The sequence below is a fragment of the Manacus vitellinus genome, unplaced genomic scaffold, assembly GCF_001715985.3.
Source record: "Manacus vitellinus isolate BGI_N305 unplaced genomic scaffold, ASM171598v3 scaffold_5_pilon, whole genome shotgun sequence".
NCBI classification, from domain to species: Eukaryota; Metazoa; Chordata; class Aves; order Passeriformes; family Pipridae; genus Manacus; species Manacus vitellinus.
In genome coordinates, this window is record NW_021940682.1 from 25,293,372 (window position 1) to 25,312,481 (window position 19,110).

The 19,110-nt window shown below is 35.0% G+C and overlaps 1 protein-coding gene across 2 annotated transcripts in view; it reads left to right on the top strand.

Moving 5' to 3' along the window:
* MGAT4C (MGAT4 family member C) overlaps window positions 1-19,110 on the top strand; it is a 252,703-nt gene that overhangs the window by 202,395 nt on the left and 31,198 nt on the right. For both annotated transcript variants that reach the window (XM_008925477.2, XM_029963654.1), the window contains exon 2: window positions 15,764-15,895. The gene's annotated coding sequence lies outside the window, so the exon portion shown is untranslated. The remainder of the gene's footprint in view (window positions 1-15,763; window positions 15,896-19,110) is intronic.

Consider the following 19,110-nt stretch of genomic DNA (forward strand, 5'->3'; position numbering starts at 1 on the left):
ACCCAGTACATTGCACTTGAGTAACCTCACAACCGCTGGTTTAAACTGGTCCATCTTGGTCTTAAACAGCTTGGATTTCAATCCTTTAACAGGTATGGGAAAGTTGTTATAGGATCTTACCTTCTTGTAATTCACAACTTACCTGTGCTTATTTTATGCACAACATTCTTGTGCCAGTTTTATTCTTCATTCAACTTATTTCTTGTACTTCATGCTGACTCCCTATTCCTTAAAAAAACATCAACAACACATTTTAAGAATATACTAAGCTGTTTACTGTGTTGTATTTTTCAAAAAGAAGATTTAAACATTGATTCCAGCTAGACTTCTAAGATCTGTATTTCCATAATATTGTATCTCTAGGAGGGGAGTTGAATCAACAAGAATGGATGAGAGTTTGAATTTCCTTAAAGTTACATTCCCATTACCAAGGAAGTTTGAGATCTGGGTTTTGTAGGAGTTGAATATTTTGCTACAGTCAGAGTTGTCTTCTGGTCATTAAAGTCAGGGTAAATCCACTTGCATTTGTTCCACATGCACATTGGTGTTTCTGTAATCAAATATTTTCTCATAGAATTTATCTGATAAAAATGGAGAGTCTTTTCAGATGAAAATTTTTCAATTCTCTGACAATCATGATGGAAAATACTACTACAGCATTAATTTCTTGCATTTAATATATATGACTGGGATGAATATAGAATAAAATTTAACTCATTAGTTTACATAACTGCAGTCACTACAAGGACAAAAATCCCTGTATAATATTAAGCACTAAATGAAGCAGAGGAAACAAGAACAGCATTAAATTACAGAATACAAATAGCAATGTTGTTAATTACATTTTAATTCAACAGTCTTAGTTTCCATTAAAGTTACACCTGTGGGAAGATTACATTAGCATCTCTTTCACACCAGATTGAAAAAAAAAACACAACCAAGTTACTTTTCTATCAAGCAGCCCAGAACAAAACGAATACAAAAAATATTGAACAATGTACCATTATTTTATCTTCTGCAACCTGAAAATGACTCTAAACTGTTCAAGCATAAGCACTTAATATGTATACTCAGTTTTGAACTTTTAAATGTCATTTACCATTCTGCTTTTTGTAAAATAGTCATTAGCGGAGCCAGAATGAAACATAGGATGCTTTCCAGACAAAACTTTCACCTTTGAATAATGTTATTATAGTTGTTATCTTTTCCTGAACGATTTCTGGAAAATGGTGGGTTGTTTAAAAAGTATATAATTTGCTCACAGATAGTGTTTCTGGGAAATCCAGGGAAATAAAATAGTAAGGAAAATTTAGTCTAATTTTTTCAGCCTATGAAACTTAGACTTTTCTTGTTGAGACAAAATGACTACAGAAGAATACATTCTCTTTATCAAGTGTGAGTCCATATTGCCTCATATTCTGAGCTCCAGACCACTTCAGAGTGAGGGAAGATTGTCAGGACCTTAATGCCAGCTCCAGTCCTCTTTCAGGTACACGACCCAGAACTGGCCTAAAAAAGCCTGCTATGCTACAGCCCAATACATAGAAGATACTTTAAGTTTTGAAGTCTTATACTGGACATCAGTGTCAGCGTTTGGGCAGTGGAAGCTGAAGGACCCAAGCAAAATTCATGGTAAGAAGAAGGGGAGTTTAGACAGTTTATATCTTCATTTCTCAACACATGAGTCAGGAATTAAAAGCAAATATTTACTGGTTACAAATTAAATTAAGTAAAATTTCCCAAATCAAGACTATTTTTACCAGCAACAAAGCTCATATTATGTTAAGGCCAAATCAAAAAGGTGAATGGAAAAAGGTATGGTCATGAGGCTTGGCATGCTTCAGCCTGGCCATATTGCCCTTTGACAATGTAATTGGAGCTTCATTATTCTATGGATTTGCTGCATAAGTAATCAGAGACAATCTCTATCAATAATTGATTAGTAGTCATGCTAATATTCACTGGTGCTTGTTCTCCTGAGTGGTTATCAAAGAGCAAATTATAGTACAGCTTTTAGAACAACTGCAGTTTTCACTAGCACTTGGGAAAGCACAGTACAAAGTTTCATACTCAGTGATTTAGTATGAATACTTTTTTTGTTCTGCTTCCATGAGTAGCTATGGTGCTCTTCATTAGCTCTAATATGACATTAATACCAACTAATGACAGTAGATTCTAGTGTGTTATCACTGATGGATGCAGAGGTGTGATCGCGGATGTAAAAAAACCTTTTTTTTCTCTACTCTGGATAACTCAGCATTTCTTAAAGTAACATTGAAACACCCATCTCCATGTCTCTTCAGATGTGGTCGGATTTTAGCAGTTCATTACATGGGTACCACAGATGAAATATGTGATTATTATTTTAGTTGAGTTTATAGCACGTTCCAAGTACATTTGGAATCACAAAAATAAGTTGAATGCTATCTTCAAGACTGAGGTATCACTAAACCACTTACTTCAGCACTTGAAAAACTGTCAAATTTTTTTAATAACAATGTTCACTTAATAATAAGATACATGTAAGCTAAGAAAATATATGAAGACATCCTGGTCAGGTGCCTCTACTATTGATCTTATCAGCACTATGTATGTGCTCAGCATCAAGAATACAAATGAAGGCTGTTGATTATCTTCATATCTTTCATTTTGAATAAGTGCACAAGTTAAAACTAAACCATACTATGTTTAATATTTCAGAAACTAGGTGGTCTAGGATAACATTCTACAGACTCTTTTTATTTTGGTGTTAGCTCTAATTCAAGATATGTGGCTAAACAGCATTGCTAGCTAATAAATTTCTTTTACAAAATTAAATAAAATGCTGGTCCTACCCTAACTTCTGGTAGGTCATACCCAAATGGGGGACTATCAACACAGAAACAAGGATTGAGCAAATGGAGCAACCATAACACTTCACTAATCCTGGAGTTGCCTCCTGTCTCATGACTGAAACTAATGTGCAATATACTTTAGGAAAACATGCTCATTTTTCCTCATGGGAAATACTTTGCCTTCCTATCTGCAGCAGAACATGTCGATTTCTTGTTCACCAATTATGGAATTAAAGAGCAACTCATTGTTCCCTCAGGATAAGTGAAAACTTTTGTCTATATTACTATCATTCTAGTTATATACTAGGGGCCAAGCCAGGAGTGAACAGGCAGTAGTGATGAGAGTGAAAAGACAGTTGAGGTATTTCCTAATTTTTGACTGCTTGACTTTCAGCAGTAATACTGTATTTTTAATGCAATTTTGTTTATAATAGTAAGAAATTGGATTAGTTTACTTGCTTGTGTTTCTATTAGCTGTCTTTTCAAAGCAGAGAATCAAATCAAAAGTCCTTTTATTTGCTTTTCTTCTTTTCTCTTTAGAGTGATGTAACATTCCTGTTTCTTTTATAGATTTGTCAATCATTCTTTTCAACATTCTTATCCTTGCTTGTGGCATCTGAATTCTGTTTGCTTAAAATTTGAGTCTTTTTTCTTATCATCACTTGTCCAGTACTTCTTTTTAGCTCCAAGTATAGGTCATTCTTATGTTGTATGTGATATTTCATTTCTGTCCACGAGTAGAGAGTGTTGAGTTGAGGTCATTGATCATATGTGCTCAATTCTGGAACTGTTGCACATGTCAAGGTTACATTACAATTCTAATTTCAAGTATTCTTTTAATTTTCAGCAACTGTTTTAGTGAAATCTCTTTGTGTCACTTTTATAGTTTTCTAGGATTAAATCTCCACAATTCTTTTACAGCTATGGCTATATAAAATGAATAATACTGGGAAAAAAATAGAAGTAAATGTTACAACATATATATTTATTATTGGTGTATGGGGTAAAAGGTATCATATTTTCTAAAAGTGAGCAGCTATATATACATAGGTACATATACATACATTTATGGCCCACTGCTAAACTGAATATATTCACCTTCTTATTCAATGCTAGCTAAAGCTTGTTTTCAGAACTGTATAGTATATTTAAAAAAACCCTACACTGATATTTAGTATGCATAACATTTTTTGTTACAGATGATTTTCACAAACTTTTCTTTGTACAAATGGCAAAATGTTATGATTTTACAAGTGACTTTTCTTCTGAATGCAGTGTTTTCCTTGTCTCCTGTGATAGTCTGTTCAGGTTTAGTGAAGTTTACATAATATTAAAAATAACCTTTTTTTCCCCTTTCTCATCCATATTCCTTCAAGATTCCATGTCAGAATCACTGAAGCTAGAGTCTTGCCAGACCATGGAGACATAGGGTGGGTTTACTGAGAAGAAATGTTTGTTGCCACAAGGCCTCTATGTGAAGAGGTAGAAACAAACACTTCTTCCCTAATAGAGCTCCATGGAGCTGAATTTCTCCCAGCCTATAGGATGTTGACAGGCAGGCATTTTTGATTTCTTCCTTTCAAAACAACTTTCAGGCATCATGTAGGTGAGCAGCTATAAGACTTTAGGGATGGGGATTAAGGGAACAAGGATAGCTTCATCAGGAAAGTCTAGATCAATACATGACTCCAAAACTGCTTGTCATGTAGAAGTTAAATAGGCAACTATCTAGAAGTTAGGCAATTTTGTCCTATGTATAGGGCAAAATTGCAATAAAAGCAGTACCAAGATGAAAAAAAGAAAAATCTTTCACAATAACTAGACTGTGTTTGTAATTCTGTGCCTTGATTCAGTAGGCTACCTAGAATAACCCAAGGAAACAATACCAGCACAAATAAACAGATTATAACATAGCCTCTGTATATGTCTGAGTAGAATTTGTCTTTGTATTTTCCTGTCATAACATACCGTGAATGTTTCTGTGAACCATACGTGATCATTTTTACAAACTAGATTATTTAGGGAGATGCTCCAACATCTTAATTACAGATGGTGGTAGCTGAATTATGTAAGGCTTTTCTACTGTATTGGTAATTTCTCACTGAGCTTTTTTAAAACTTTTTATTTGGATGTTTTTTGTTGAATTCCATTAGTATTTCATAAGAAAGACAAAATGTACAGAGGAATCTGACAGGAATGTTAGTTTCTAAAACTACTGAAAAGAGCACAGTCTGTTTCAACATTCTTTGTAAGAAGTTTGGACAATTATGTACTGAGGCTTTGTGTTATGGATCATTTACTCAATTCGTCTGATATGGTAGTTGTAATAGATCACATTCTTGTATCCTTTCACTAAAAATTTATTTGCAGAACATCCAACACAGAATATTTCTCATAAAACATTAACTTTTAGAGCACTGAAAACTGAGGGCTTTTAAGCTTTCATTCAGTCCTGTATTTTTTTTTCTAAATGTATATGCATATATGTAATACAGATGCATATTTATATGCACAATTTAGTGCATATGTACATATTTAATTGCAGAATTAAATTCAAAAATAAACTAAAAACTAAAAATCTCTTTAAATAAAGTGAAAATTTAAAACTTAAACTCTTGGTTTTGCTTTAAAAAAAGCACTTCGTCTTCCTAGTGTATGTCAGTTTGATCATGAGTTATTAATTTCCCCTGTAACTTTAAGGGATAGCGATTCTTTGTTTTTCTATACACAGAAGTTTCTATAAACTTGAAAATTCAATATTTTATGCTGTCTTGTATGCCTGAAAGGGATCTTAAGGGTTTCATTTCACAAAATGTTGTCACCAAACTACTTCTGAGGACCTATGTTCTGCTCAGAAATGGTGTTGAAAGCCCGAGGGTTACAATAAGAGCTTGCCTATCCTCTAACTGCAGTGACTTGTCAGATTCCACAAATATTTCCCCTAAGGTTCTTAGGGCTTCTGCTTGCTTGCAAAGGTCTCACCCCGGTTTACAGCTGATAACCTTAACTTTCCAACAAAAGGATTAAAAAAAGACAAAAAACCTCAAGTTTTGAATGTGGTGATAGGTGAAGAAGGATTTTTTTCCTAAAGGTATTTCTGTAAGAACTGTTGGCATCTTTGTTTGTTTATGCTAGTTTCATCTGTAGTTTGAGGTGCAGTTGACTGCCTGGTAGCAGGTTATCAGAATTTTCTCTAATAAATCCATCCAGAGTTGTAGTGTACTGACCAGTTCCTTTGATCTCCTCTACTTCCTTTCAAGGAAGTTTATATTCCCATTCTGTGAACTTCTGCTCTGCAGATATAAGTTTTCTAAGATAGGGGAAATGATTTCTTACCCACAGTGAATGGAGGAATGTGAAGCTCTTTATGGACTCTTTGGGATATAATATCTACTGTATAGCTGTAAAGCATTAGGTCAACAGCCCAGATGATTCCTTTAAAACCTTTGTTACCCTGAGACTGGGAAACAGAGTAAATCATCTTCACCAGGCTGACACAGATAGTCTTTAGGCAATAACTGTTGAATTCAGTTTTCCCAAGACAGGTATGAGCTCTGATATTTTGCTGTTTTGTTATTGAAACAATATCTTTCTAATGAAAATATTCAGTTTTAAGAGTCAAATATACTTTCCTCAATGTAAACATGAGAGCTGTTCAGATTATATATAAAGATGACACCTCCTTCTTTCCCTTAGACACACTAATTGATAAGGCTTCAGGTTTTTGCTATTTAATACTACCAAATTTTAGATTATATTAACATCTTTTTCCACCAGTTATTTAGCTCTTGTCTTTAAATATTTAACTGAAATGGATAGTAGCCCACTGTATAGTCCTAAAATGAAGTTTTGTGGTGCATGTAAAATCACTTGTACAAAAAAAAATTATTTCAGTGATCTTTCACTAACAACGAAATACCATTTGAACTTACAATTTCCATCAATCATAGAATTGCTTTCATTAGTTTTCTGAATTTTATAATGCAATTATCCCACAATGGTAGTGAGGTCTATCTGTATCAGTAAGCATTTAGCATTTTGACTTTCTAAATATATAAACATATAGGAATTAGTGGAAAGTTGTTAGGTCATTATATTGTTCACTGAGAGTCATTTGGGAACTCTAAGACTACATGATTCTCATTAAGTGAAATATCTGCAATGATAATACATTACTGTGTCATCGGCTTAAGAAATTGGTATAAATTAGCACTTTAATATTTGACCTAATATTAATCAGTACAATATAAACTATGTGAAAATTGTGTATATCAGGATTAATGGATTTTCCAAGCTTGTCTGAAACTAAATTTGAAAGTACTCCAAAAGAATATTTCAGTGAAAAATCTTCACAACAAAGATCTGCATTGCGGAACCCAGTTCTAACCATGGGATCCCTCTGGACGTTGACACACAGGGACAACATTTTTTGTCCCTGTGAGACCTACTTTCTAGGATGCAAAACACATATTTTTCAACCAGAAATACATGCATACCACAGTCTAACTTCTCTCCACATCTAGACAAGGAAGGCAATGAGGCAGAGGGTTGCACTGTGTCTCATTTGCCTGTTTGTACATAAGTTGAGCAAATTACTGACCATCGGGACCAGGGCTGTTCCCAAACTGAGAAATCACTTCAGTTCTATTTGTGTCTCAAAGTAAGAAAGTAAGTAAAGGTAATCAAAGTAGGTAAAAGCAATCAAATTGTATCTGGTGCATCAGCACATTCTTCAGTTAGAAATTTCTGTATTAACTATTAGATTATTAACTAAACTGTTATATGTGTTAAAAAGTTTTCTATTAATATACTTCTTCCTGGATACCTCAGTAATTATTTTTTCTTATTCCCATATGAAGCACACATTTACCTTTAAAAAGCAGTATTGCATGAGTAGCCTCTGAACTGGAGGACAAATCAGAATATGAAACATGGAGCAACTCTTGCGAACTCTTGTTTAATAGCCCTTATTCAGGAGTCTTGCTGACCATAACAAAATTCGTGATGCATTTATGCATTAGTGATGTCAGAAAGACTGATCTGAAGACATTTCTGGAGTGGCAAATAGCTCTGTTTTTTGTCCTAGTGACAACATTTGTGATGAGCCTGCAGGCTTGTAGTCCTTTTCAGCTCTAATTGTGATCTTGCTTTCTTGACATTAAGACAGTAATGGCAGTGAGGTCAGGGCTTCTGTGTTGATCTCTGCAGCACTGACCTCAGTAAAGGTATCCTCTAAGGTGATGACAGGAGTCTCAGAGGTAAAGCCTTCCCTACCACTGCCCTGCCTGGGACAACAACAGAGGCTTCCATATATGAAGGTGAGGATTTGGTGCCCATTACCTAGAAGCTGAAGGAGCTCAGGAGCTGTGTTTACTCATGTGTAAACAGGGGACTTGCCTACCTGTTTTGCTGCATGTAGCTCTCTAATTTGCAGGTTCGTAGCTGTACACAGCAGAACCTGGCTCGTGGTTACCTGTTCCTTCACACCCCAACAGTTTTTGTCCTACCTGATGCTCAGGCATTGTACCTGAAGGACACAGGTAACCTGCCAGTTCCAAATGTTGCCCTATCATTCCCATTTATGTGTTATTAAGTACAGATTTGTTCTGCTCCTTACAGTGCATGATGTGCCAAAGTCATGAGGATGTAGTGCCCTCACTCAACAGAATGTTTAGAAAGTGCCTCCACTGGGTACAGGTTCAGCTCTGAGGTCCCAGCTGCCATAACTCCTGTTGTCTATCCACTGACCTCCAGAGAGGACACTGTCCAGAGAGAAGGAAGGGCCATGTTACCTAACATGAGGAGATTTACTATCCAAATAATCTGTAGCATCTGTAGCATCTGTAGATACCTGACACCTAATTATTATTTGTGTCCTTCTAGATATGAGAGAGAAATACAAACTGGACTCTCTTTTCTGGTTCAGGTGACAGTGCTAAAGCACTACATATCAGTAGACCTGTCACTTAGATAACTCTGTTTCCTCCAGGAGCTTCTGGGTTTGCAGAGGAGTAAGGATGACTCTGGATGATACCTGGAGTGTCAGGGTTCTCTACTTCAAGAGGTTTAGAATGGACAGAGGTATATAAGTCTGCTTTTCTGGGCTGAGAGAGAAAGAAGCTTAGTGAAAATGGTAAGCGTTTTAATTTTGCCAGAATGTTTGAAGGTAGACTCCCCAGTGTGCTTTCTTCATTCTGTGTGCTGGTGTAGGGCACAGTGAGGCATTGTGTGAGCAGGGTTCTGAAGGTGAGAAAAGACTAGAAGTGAGCTGCTGAGCTTTCCATCAAGGAATTGTCAAATTTGTACCCATGGCCTCATAGCCTGTACGTGTGCATGTTAATTAGTTACCAGGAAAAGTCTTGTCTGTAGGTATATTTTTTCTATTAACATATGTTTTGGAAAGGAGAAAAGTAAGAGAGACAGAGCTGCCAAGTACCTTTCCTAGGGAAAGAGATAACACTTTCAGTGAAGAAATTTTTCTTAATATCCAATCAAAGTCTCTCCTGGAGCAACCTGAGGCTCTTTTTTCTTGTTCTATTGCTTGTTACTTGGAAGAAAAGACCAATCCTCACCTTTCTACAACCTAAGTGGTTTGAGAGAGCAATAAGATATTCCCTAAGCCACTCCTCATCAGATTTGTGTTCCACATCCTTCACTGACTTTGTTGTCCTTCTCTGGACAGGTTCCAGCACCTCAATGTTTTTCTTGTAGTGAGGATCCCAAACTGGAAGTGAAAGAAAGGCCCTGTGCTTGTATAGACTACAAATCTAAGAAAAAGTGACTGCCCTGTGTGAACACGTTGTACAGCTTCCACTGGCTATTCAGTGTCTGTGGTGTTTGCCAGCTCCCTATCTCCTCTTTATTTCTCCTTCTGTTGTATTCTGTACTGTATACACTGTGCTTTGCACTCAGAGCCCTTCCACCTTTGCTGCACTAGGAGAGCAGCTTTGCAGTGTAAGGATATAAATGAACAACTCACCATGTAATGTGGGGTGTGAACCAGTCTCACAGAGCAAGCTGGCAGTGTGTGATGTGACTGGTGCAAAGCCTTCCACTGAGCCAGTCCTCTCAATGAAGTAAGGTTTTGCAGAGTGGTGCCCTTCAGGAGGTCTTCTTGCTGGGAACAGAAACACCTCTACATCTTCTTTCTTATATGAAGTGTGTGAGAGGGAAAATTCACTGAGAGAGTCAGTGCTGTTCATAGGGATCTATCTGATGAGCAAAGATGAGTTTTCCAAAGTTTTTCTGGAGAAGGGAATAGTCACAATTGTGAGGAAGGGAGCACGATGCAAAGATACATGTCAGGATATGGGAGGAATGGTTTTGATGCAAATATCTCAAAGAGGGTGTCCTGTATGAGAGATCCAATCATAGCTGCATTGGAGCTAAATCGTTGGACTACTATTTGGAGACTGCAAAGTAGGAAGAAGAGATGTCTCTAGATGCAAAATGAGAGTCTAAAAATAGATTTAGAAAAATGTTGAGAACTGCTATTTGAAGCCTAATCAACTGGCTTATCAGTAGCCAGTAACAAGTTTACATTTCGCATAATATACTCTATTGTCAGGAGATTCATTAAATGACCAGCTGGTTTAGGCAACGAAAAATTAGTTTGTTTTGAAAGCCTTCATACTTCAAGAGTTTAACAGAAAATAGTATAAGATAATACAAAGAAAATATTTCTTACCAAGCTGCTTCACTTTCCTTCTGGAGTGATAATATAAAAATGATGCACTGGTCACTTTCTCAAGTACCTGATGTTTCTAAGTGGAAGAATTATAGTCAAATCGGGCAAAAGATTATAAGAAAAATTTTCTTTTATGAGTCTCTGAAAACCAAGATTGCTTTAAAATTTTATTATAAACTTTCTTTTGGCTCTCTTTCAATCAAAATTACAACCTGTAAGCTTTCAACGCATTTTTTAGAGGTTGATAAAATATTAAAAAAGAAGTCATTAATCTTTTATGAGAGTTGTACTTTATTCTTAGAATGTCCTCACATGGTTATAGATTTCTAAGAGTCTACTAAAGTCAATAAATTGAAAGAACACTTTCAGTTTCTAGAAGTGCATTTCAGAGGTCTTTATGCACTCTTTCTGAAAAGCTTTTGGTCTATTTAAACTGTATATTATAATTATGTCAAAAATATATCATGAAGTAAAGCATCACATTAAATAATTTGTATAATGTCACCATTTAAACATATCAATATCTCTAAAAATTCTAACATATATAAAAATTCTCCTATTCTGTCAATGGTACTTCTAAATTTAATTTGACTGTCTTTATTCTGACAAAGTTATTTTCACTTTTATTTGTATAAGAGCTATAAAAAAGTAAAACATAAAAGTAATTTACGAAACAAGGAAGCTGAACTTTAAGTGTTATCATTCAGTAAAAGACTTTTCAGTGACATTTTGTCAATGTAAATATGTTAGCTATTATTACTTCCATTGATCTGACTGAGAGCTTTTCTTTAAGAACCAAAGTGAAAATACATTTACAGTCACATTTACTGAAAAATAATTTCAACTATTCATTAACATTAAATTAATTCTCTTAAGATATCTAAATATCGTGAGATTATCTGAATTATCCTGCAATGTGTTCTTTCATGTTGAATTATTTTAAAAATTAATTAATATCATAATTGAATAGATAGCTGTAATACTATTGAATAGGAAAAGAATATAACTATTTAAGGGTAGAATATGTAGCTAGTCTACTCTGACACTAAATATTTTAAAAAAGCATTATTGTACTCAGAGTATATATTTCTTTCATGCTTGACACAAATTTGCTTTTATATTTTATGGTGGTAAGATAGTGGTTAAGGGCATTGTTTTTTTACACTTTGCTTACCATGGATACAGTACTTATAAATTCCTATTTTTGTTTCTGTTTTGCTCCTAGCCACAGTGGGGCATTATTAGTGGTCACAGTGATCACACTGTTAGTGAAATAAAAAAAAAACTAAACATATTCCTGTAAATCACCACCATTAACTTTATATTTACTTCTGTCTGTATTTCTATATATGCAGATGTTTGGGATAAAAAAAAATAAATTGTTGGATGCCATATTTATCCATTAGATAGATGTAACCTTCCATTACTATGGACTAAGTGTATGTTGTTCGTTTGCCCTTTTTACAGTACATATGAAAAACTGGTTACAATGTATTTCATTTGCCATTTAATAAGTGCTGATTGCAACTGTATAGTATTTGTGTATTTTTATCTTACACTGTTCTATTTTCTATTGGACCAGATTGTTTCTACATGATTACATTGGCCATGCAGACCTTCTCCCAGCACAACATGTCATGGAGTGAATAGCTTACTTGTGTATCTTTACGGCACTGCAAAACACTATAACTGCTCACCTGGATCTAATAGGGAAAAAAAACTGAAATTTTTTTTAAGTTTATGAAGTTTGTCCTTTGGAAATATTTAGGGGTTCAGATTAGGTTTGCAGGATTTTCTGATTTTCAGCAATCCTTACAGAAGCACCACACTTCTAGGAAACTGCTTCTGACATTTACACAAGATTACCACTGGAATAACATTGTCAATCTGCAGGGAGGAATTGTTTCTTCTGTCCTAATAAATGAGAAAGAGACATTTCTTCTATAAACCTAGCTAGGTCCTTCTGAATGATAGATATATTGGCTTGTTTGCATTTCTGCTGAAATTGAGAAAAAACCATAGTGGTTTGATTTGAACACATATATGAAAATCCTCTTTACTATTTGAATGCGTAATGCAATAACAATTATTAGAAATTCATTTTTCTAAATGAATAGTACAGATGACTGAGAAGATTAAATGGCTTTGATAGGCACTTACTGTTCGGGAAAAAACTTGCACTTTTCTGCAGTATAAATCCACACAGTGGCCGTGTAAAACCAAAGAATAATATTAAACAGGAAAAAAGAAGGAATGTAGATGGGTATTAAAACATATTTGAATGAAAATGGAAGATAAAGGTAAGGTTTTAAAAAATTCCAAGTGCTTTTAATATCTTACTAAATTCTAATGGTAAGTCCCACATACTTACATTAGCAAGCATTCATTTATTCAGAGATGTAAAAAGAATATTACGTAAAATTATGGCATGGACCAGTTTTGAAGTCCAGGACAATTAGAATTCACATTAAATTAGTTCTTTAAACTATTCAGCTAAGGTTTTAAATACTGTAGCCCATATTACAGACATGAAAACTGTGTATTACTGTGAAAAACAATCAAAGGTGGTATCAGCTGCTAAATGTAAAGAATTATATATATATATATGTACATATGTATTTTTATTTCTTTATTTTATTTTTCTGAACTTACACAGATTCATAGATTTCACTAGACAAATTTAATATCTTTAGGAATACATTTATAAATTTCTGTAACAGTTATACTTGATGTCTCTGGAAGATGTTCCCTCTATTTACACTTTAGAAACTGCCTTTACTAAAAGAGATGAGTCTATGTAAAAACAGTCCACTTCCATTCTCTGCTTTCTTTCCTTAAATCCTTAGGAAGCCCTGGAGATTCACATTGGGAAACAAGAGCTGTGACTGCATAGTGCAAATACAGGCTGACTTGGCACAGTGTCCCTCACATTAAACAGAGCTTTGCTCTAGAAATGGTACAGGTTCAATGAATGGGCTTCAGAGCAGCTGCCAGCATTCGTTTCTGGCAGATGACTAAAGGAGATGTGTGCCATGTGAAAGACTCTTGCTAGGTTTCAAGGTATTAAAGAATAAGCACTGGAAAAATGTGCCACAAGGGACATGCTCGCCTTGAGGACTACTTGAAAAAGAAAAATAACCTTCATAATTATTTTAAAGATTATAGAGAACATTGGTGTGAACTCCCTTCCAGTACAGTCCTAGAACACCATAATCTGTCAATTGTAAGATACTGCCCTTAGCACAAAGGAATATGGGGACAATATATTATGGATAGGCAATGTATGAAAATCTAAGCCATTTTAAAAAATCACTTAAGAATAATTTCCATGTGTGATTCTGATTCACTATTTTCAGTAGCTTATACACATCAAAAATCAATGAGCAACAACTTCTGATCTGTAACTAGTGAGAAATTGAGAAACAGCGCTTGTGCTTTACCTTCCTTTTCTTTGTCCATTGATATGAAAAATGAATCTGAGGGAGGGAAGCTTAAACTGAAGAACAATTTCTGAGATGGCAGATAAAGGTGATTTCAGTGGATCTGTGGCAATTTCCACAATCTTTCGCTCAGTCTTCTCCAAAAAAAAAAGGGTAGTATAATTTTGGCCAATCCACCCTTTTGTTAGTTTGGTTCATGTTGTTCCTTTCCCTCTAACAGAAGCAGAAACTCCTCAGTAAGTCATTTCTTTCTGGGACGTGCCAGGAACTAGAACTCTTATTAACCTAGGAGAATATTACTGTCATATAGTGGAAACAATGCAATATATAAACATCAGACATTAGTGTTAAATTATACATTAATTATTTTTCAGTGACCAGAGTTAAACTTCTGCACATTTGCCTTTTTTTCATATTTTTCCCCCATTTTTTCCTCATATGCACATACACAGCCTCATGATAAACTACTGGAGATAAGGTTATTACTAGCTGACACTGTAAGAATCTTTACTCCCTACAATGCTTAGTGCTGAGATGATTTTCATTGCTAGGAACCTGAGAATGCATGTAATTTAGACACAAATTCTGCTTTTCCAAATTATGCTTTGATTTTTTTTTCTCTTGACAGTTTGACATGCTCCCTTTTGTATTATTATTATTATTGTTATCATCATCATCATCATCATCATCATCATCATCATCTATAATTTAACAGCTCTTTTTTTATAGCTGTGTTAAGTTCCCCACAGTATAAGCAAATATACTATTGACCAAAATCTATGTCTACAATAATAAAATAATTTATCATTTTGACAATTTTCTTTGCTATTTTTAAAGTAGGTTTTATGCTGTCTACTCAGACTTCATTTTGTTCTGAAAACCAAAGGGTACTTTAGTATGTGGAGGAATCACAGAAGCAATCTATCTGTCAATTCAAATTTTGTATTTAACAGGTAACATCACTAAGGATTTAATGGCAAAAGACAGACAATCATTTATCTTAGTACTGCATTCCTATGCTGAATTTGTTCCAACACTGGGAAGTTCTAAAACTATAATTTTAAGTGAGACTATAATTTCTCATTTCAGCATAGGAAAAACAGTCTTGTTTCATTTTAACAGCAGATGCATAGTGGCGTTAATGAGTAGAAAACTGTATGTGGTAACATTGTCCCAGATTAAGAAGTTAACAGTTTGTCAAAGACATTGGGTCTTTTCCCCAGCTCTAACTACAGCTGACTGAACCTGAGCAACATGAACCTGCTGGCTCATGTCCCTTCCCTTCCCTTCCTGCCCCTTCCCACCCCTCCCCACCCCTCCCCTCCCCTCTGTAGGTCATAGAACAGCTGCTAGGTCAGTAAGAAATATGTTCTCATATTCCCCTTTTTATAGTTGTTTAATAATGCTTTCAGAATTAGGATCATCTGATTTACTTTTTACTGATTCACTGGAGATTCACAATCATATTATCATCTGGTTATATTCATTCGCGTAAGGCATAGCACACTTCTGACTGTGATTTGCCTTCCACCTTCTCCTTTGCACTTCTTATTTCTTTCCAGACATGAATTTTAAACTACAGTTGAGGGTGTGATATAAGGATGTGGGTTTACTTGAACCTTAGTAATACTGAGTATTAATTATCAGATTCTAAAATACAGGCTGAATACCATTTGAATTTTAATTGTATTATAGATAATAGAATATCTTTCCCATTGAACTAGAATGGTAGTAATTATCACAGTTGTCCCTTATAAAGTTGATGAGATTTAAAAAGAATATTTTTATTTCTTCTCTTTCAGTTTCTGACTTGGATATTCAAATAGTAAGGCGTTCTACTAGGAGAGTTTCCATGTCTTTCTTATGAGCTGTTGTGAGATGATTTTACACTGAAAGTTTTCAGTTCCTGCATCTGGTGGCACAAATGAAATGTTGTAAGTGTTTTTATTATTTTTTTCTTTCCATTTTTAATATCAGGTAACATAATGGTAGCTTTAGTTCTCTACTAATGTCAAAGATTAAAGCCTGAGAGTTTCAGATTAGACATTTGGGCAAGAAAAATCTACTAGAAGGGTAGTGCAGCACTGGAGCTGGCTACCCAGAAAGGTTGTGAAATGCTCTTGGAGATTTTCAAGCCTTGGCTGGACGAAGCCACAGCTGGCCTCCTCTAGTGTTGGTTATAGCCCCATTCCGAGTAGGAACAGACCTGTATGAACTCCATTGACAACCCCTCCAGCTAGCACTGCTACCTTACTGTGAAAATGCAGTGACTGTAAGACAGAAAAGGTATAAAGAGTCAGCTGCTGTCACAAGGGCAGTATATCCAGATAAGCATCCTGGAGAATCAATGTTTTTGGACTTGATTTTCAGGAGCTGCTCCATATCACACCAACATACTGTGCTAAAAAGGGATGACAATGAAGCTGATTTTCTCTTATGTAAGTGACAGGGTAGAGAGAGGTGTATCACAGACTCCAGTCTCATTTGGTCTGATGAGGAGTTGTACCACTGTTTGCTCTGGACTGCCTGCAAATTACATGACTGTGTCCTTGTGACCTGAATCAAACACAACCTAGGCAGGACAAACAAGGAACTTCACCTAGGGATTGTTGAGGTGGTCTTTAAATCTCATATAACACTATATTACCATCAAAGGGTTATTCATGGTCAGCCTTGTATAACTGACATGTATTAATGGAATCATAGTTCATATTTTTTTCTATGTAAATTTACTGTTTCCCCTTTTCCATAGGTATATGTGTTATTCCTACTATACCTCAACATAACTGATAGAGTTCCTACAGATCACAGTAATTTTGTTCTTATATTTTTCCATTTCACTAATATAAGCAGATTCACCTACCAAACTATTTGAACTCTATGGTCTCCTCAAGTGTCTTTACCATAGCAAATGCTCCTTGATGCATTATTGAGTTTCATCAGTGAGTGTAGAAAAAGAATAATTTCCTTTTTATATTTTTTTCTAATGCTGATAAATCAAAAATCTTGATAGGTTAAACTTGAAAAAATTCCTACAGTAATCTTCAGCTAAGCAAATGGATGTTAATGGAATGACAGTATAAAAGGGATATAAAAAAATACCTTCCTACAAATAACATTAATCATTTTTCTCTTAATGGACACACCATCATACTTGTGTATGCTAATTTGTTTCTACTGTTCAAATAAAACACTTCATGCACTGTTTCAGCTAACAGTGAGCAAAGTCAATACTTTGATTTGACATCTCTATTGTAGTTTGCATTTTACCTCCTGTTTGATACAGATAAATTCTATAGTTGTGTTACATTTTTCTTTAGGATTGGGCAGATCAGTGAGGGTGATAAAATGTTAGTGATGAAAGCTTCGGGAATTAGATATGTCTGTCTCAGTCTAACCTATTTCTTTTGTGTGAACTCCATCAGAAATGATGTACTGTAAAAAATACTATGTCTGTTCAGATTAAAATACGTCATTTTTCAGAACACAGAAAGAGCCTAAATTTTTTATTTAATGTCTGAGTTTATTTAACAGCTTTATACATTTTTCAGTAGTTTTGTTGTCAAAAGCAGAACTGATTGCCAGTATGCTATTTCCTTGTATTTCTCCTACTATCCCATTACTCTGCAGAACACAGGGAGCTAGAAGGAAGCTTCATTGGTAATCTTCTGCCACAACAGCAAAATTATAATCAACCAGCTAGTTGCTGTGGTGGTTACAATGTGTGTTACAGGAGAAGCTTTTAAGAGACCTCTAGTTTTTGACTAGGCCCTGTTAGATTGAAAGAGAATGGGAAGTGATCATTCCCTCTTCCTTTCAAATACTTTTTTTTGGATATGCTTTTGGGGCTTGCTTATATTAAACTAAATTTTGTCAAAACTTCTGTCCCAAAGGCTGGAGGACTGAGTGAACTTTTTTTTTTGGTTGACAGATATTTTGTTTTCTCTTCCTTGTTTCACTACCTTGTACTTCTTCATTTATTTCTTCCTTAGTTAGCTTTAACATGGTTTAGTTAAATAGAAGCAACTCTTGGGCCAAAGAGGCAAGCTTTTTTTTTCAAATTAATGTTAACCTGTGCAGGGTAGATTTTAATGAATTATCCATATAGCAACAAAAATAGGAATGGGTTTCCTGACTCAGCAATGAAAAATAAAATTAATTACATAAGAACAGGTCAAGTTAAAAGTCCATGAAGAACAATAAGCTGTCTCTGTTAGTAGTCTATGACAGTGTGGATTTTTATGTCCTTGAAAAATTAATTGTATAGCACTATGAAGATTTTGCATTTTTCCTCCTACTTGACTCATGCTGCTTGCCATGCAGTTGTTATTTCCATGTTCTTTTGCTTACTCCTGTCATGGGATTCTATCAATCTGCTTAAAATAAAATTTGGAGAAAATGGTTCTGCTTGTCTAGACCTCTCAAAAAACTACATCACTATCTAAAGACAGGAGTTATCCTACCTAACTGTACTCTTAAAAAAATGGAATAAATGGAAAGACACAGTCTGCCTATTCAGAGCACATTTTTTAAACAGCTATCTTAGCATACGTTTAATTACTTTATAATGAGTACCTTTGCAAGCAGCATAGATTACATGACTAATGCTTAGATGACTAAACCAAAGAATTAATTCTTTCCTGATGGTTGAAAGCATTGCTCTTTCTGTTCATGATGCTGTCAGCCAGCTTCAAGGTACTGCTTCGTAGCTAAAAGTGGGTAGGACAGTGACACAGGAATTAATTCTTAGTTTTATGCCTTTTCCAGACCTAATAATACTTTGGTAATTCGAGTTTGTTTTTTTGATTAGTCTATAAAAAATATTTCCCATCAAAATTCCTTGTTAAATTTATACTTCCACCAACAATGAGGACTCAAATCTCATGATCTTCCAATCCCACACTCCATCAAATTCACTATCTAATATTGTGTCCTTTCTGTCCATTTCTATAGCTCCTTGTAAATCACAAATTTGACAATCCTTCAGTCCCTGAGGTACACCTAGGAGGTTGTAAAGCTGCTGAGGTCCACACACATTGTTGTCACACACTTCCCATGTGTGCTGCTGATGGTTTGCTGAAAGTATTTCCAAGAGTTATGAAGAGTGAGGAGTTTCTGGTGAGACAGGACAGTCTGGCGTTCTATCCTG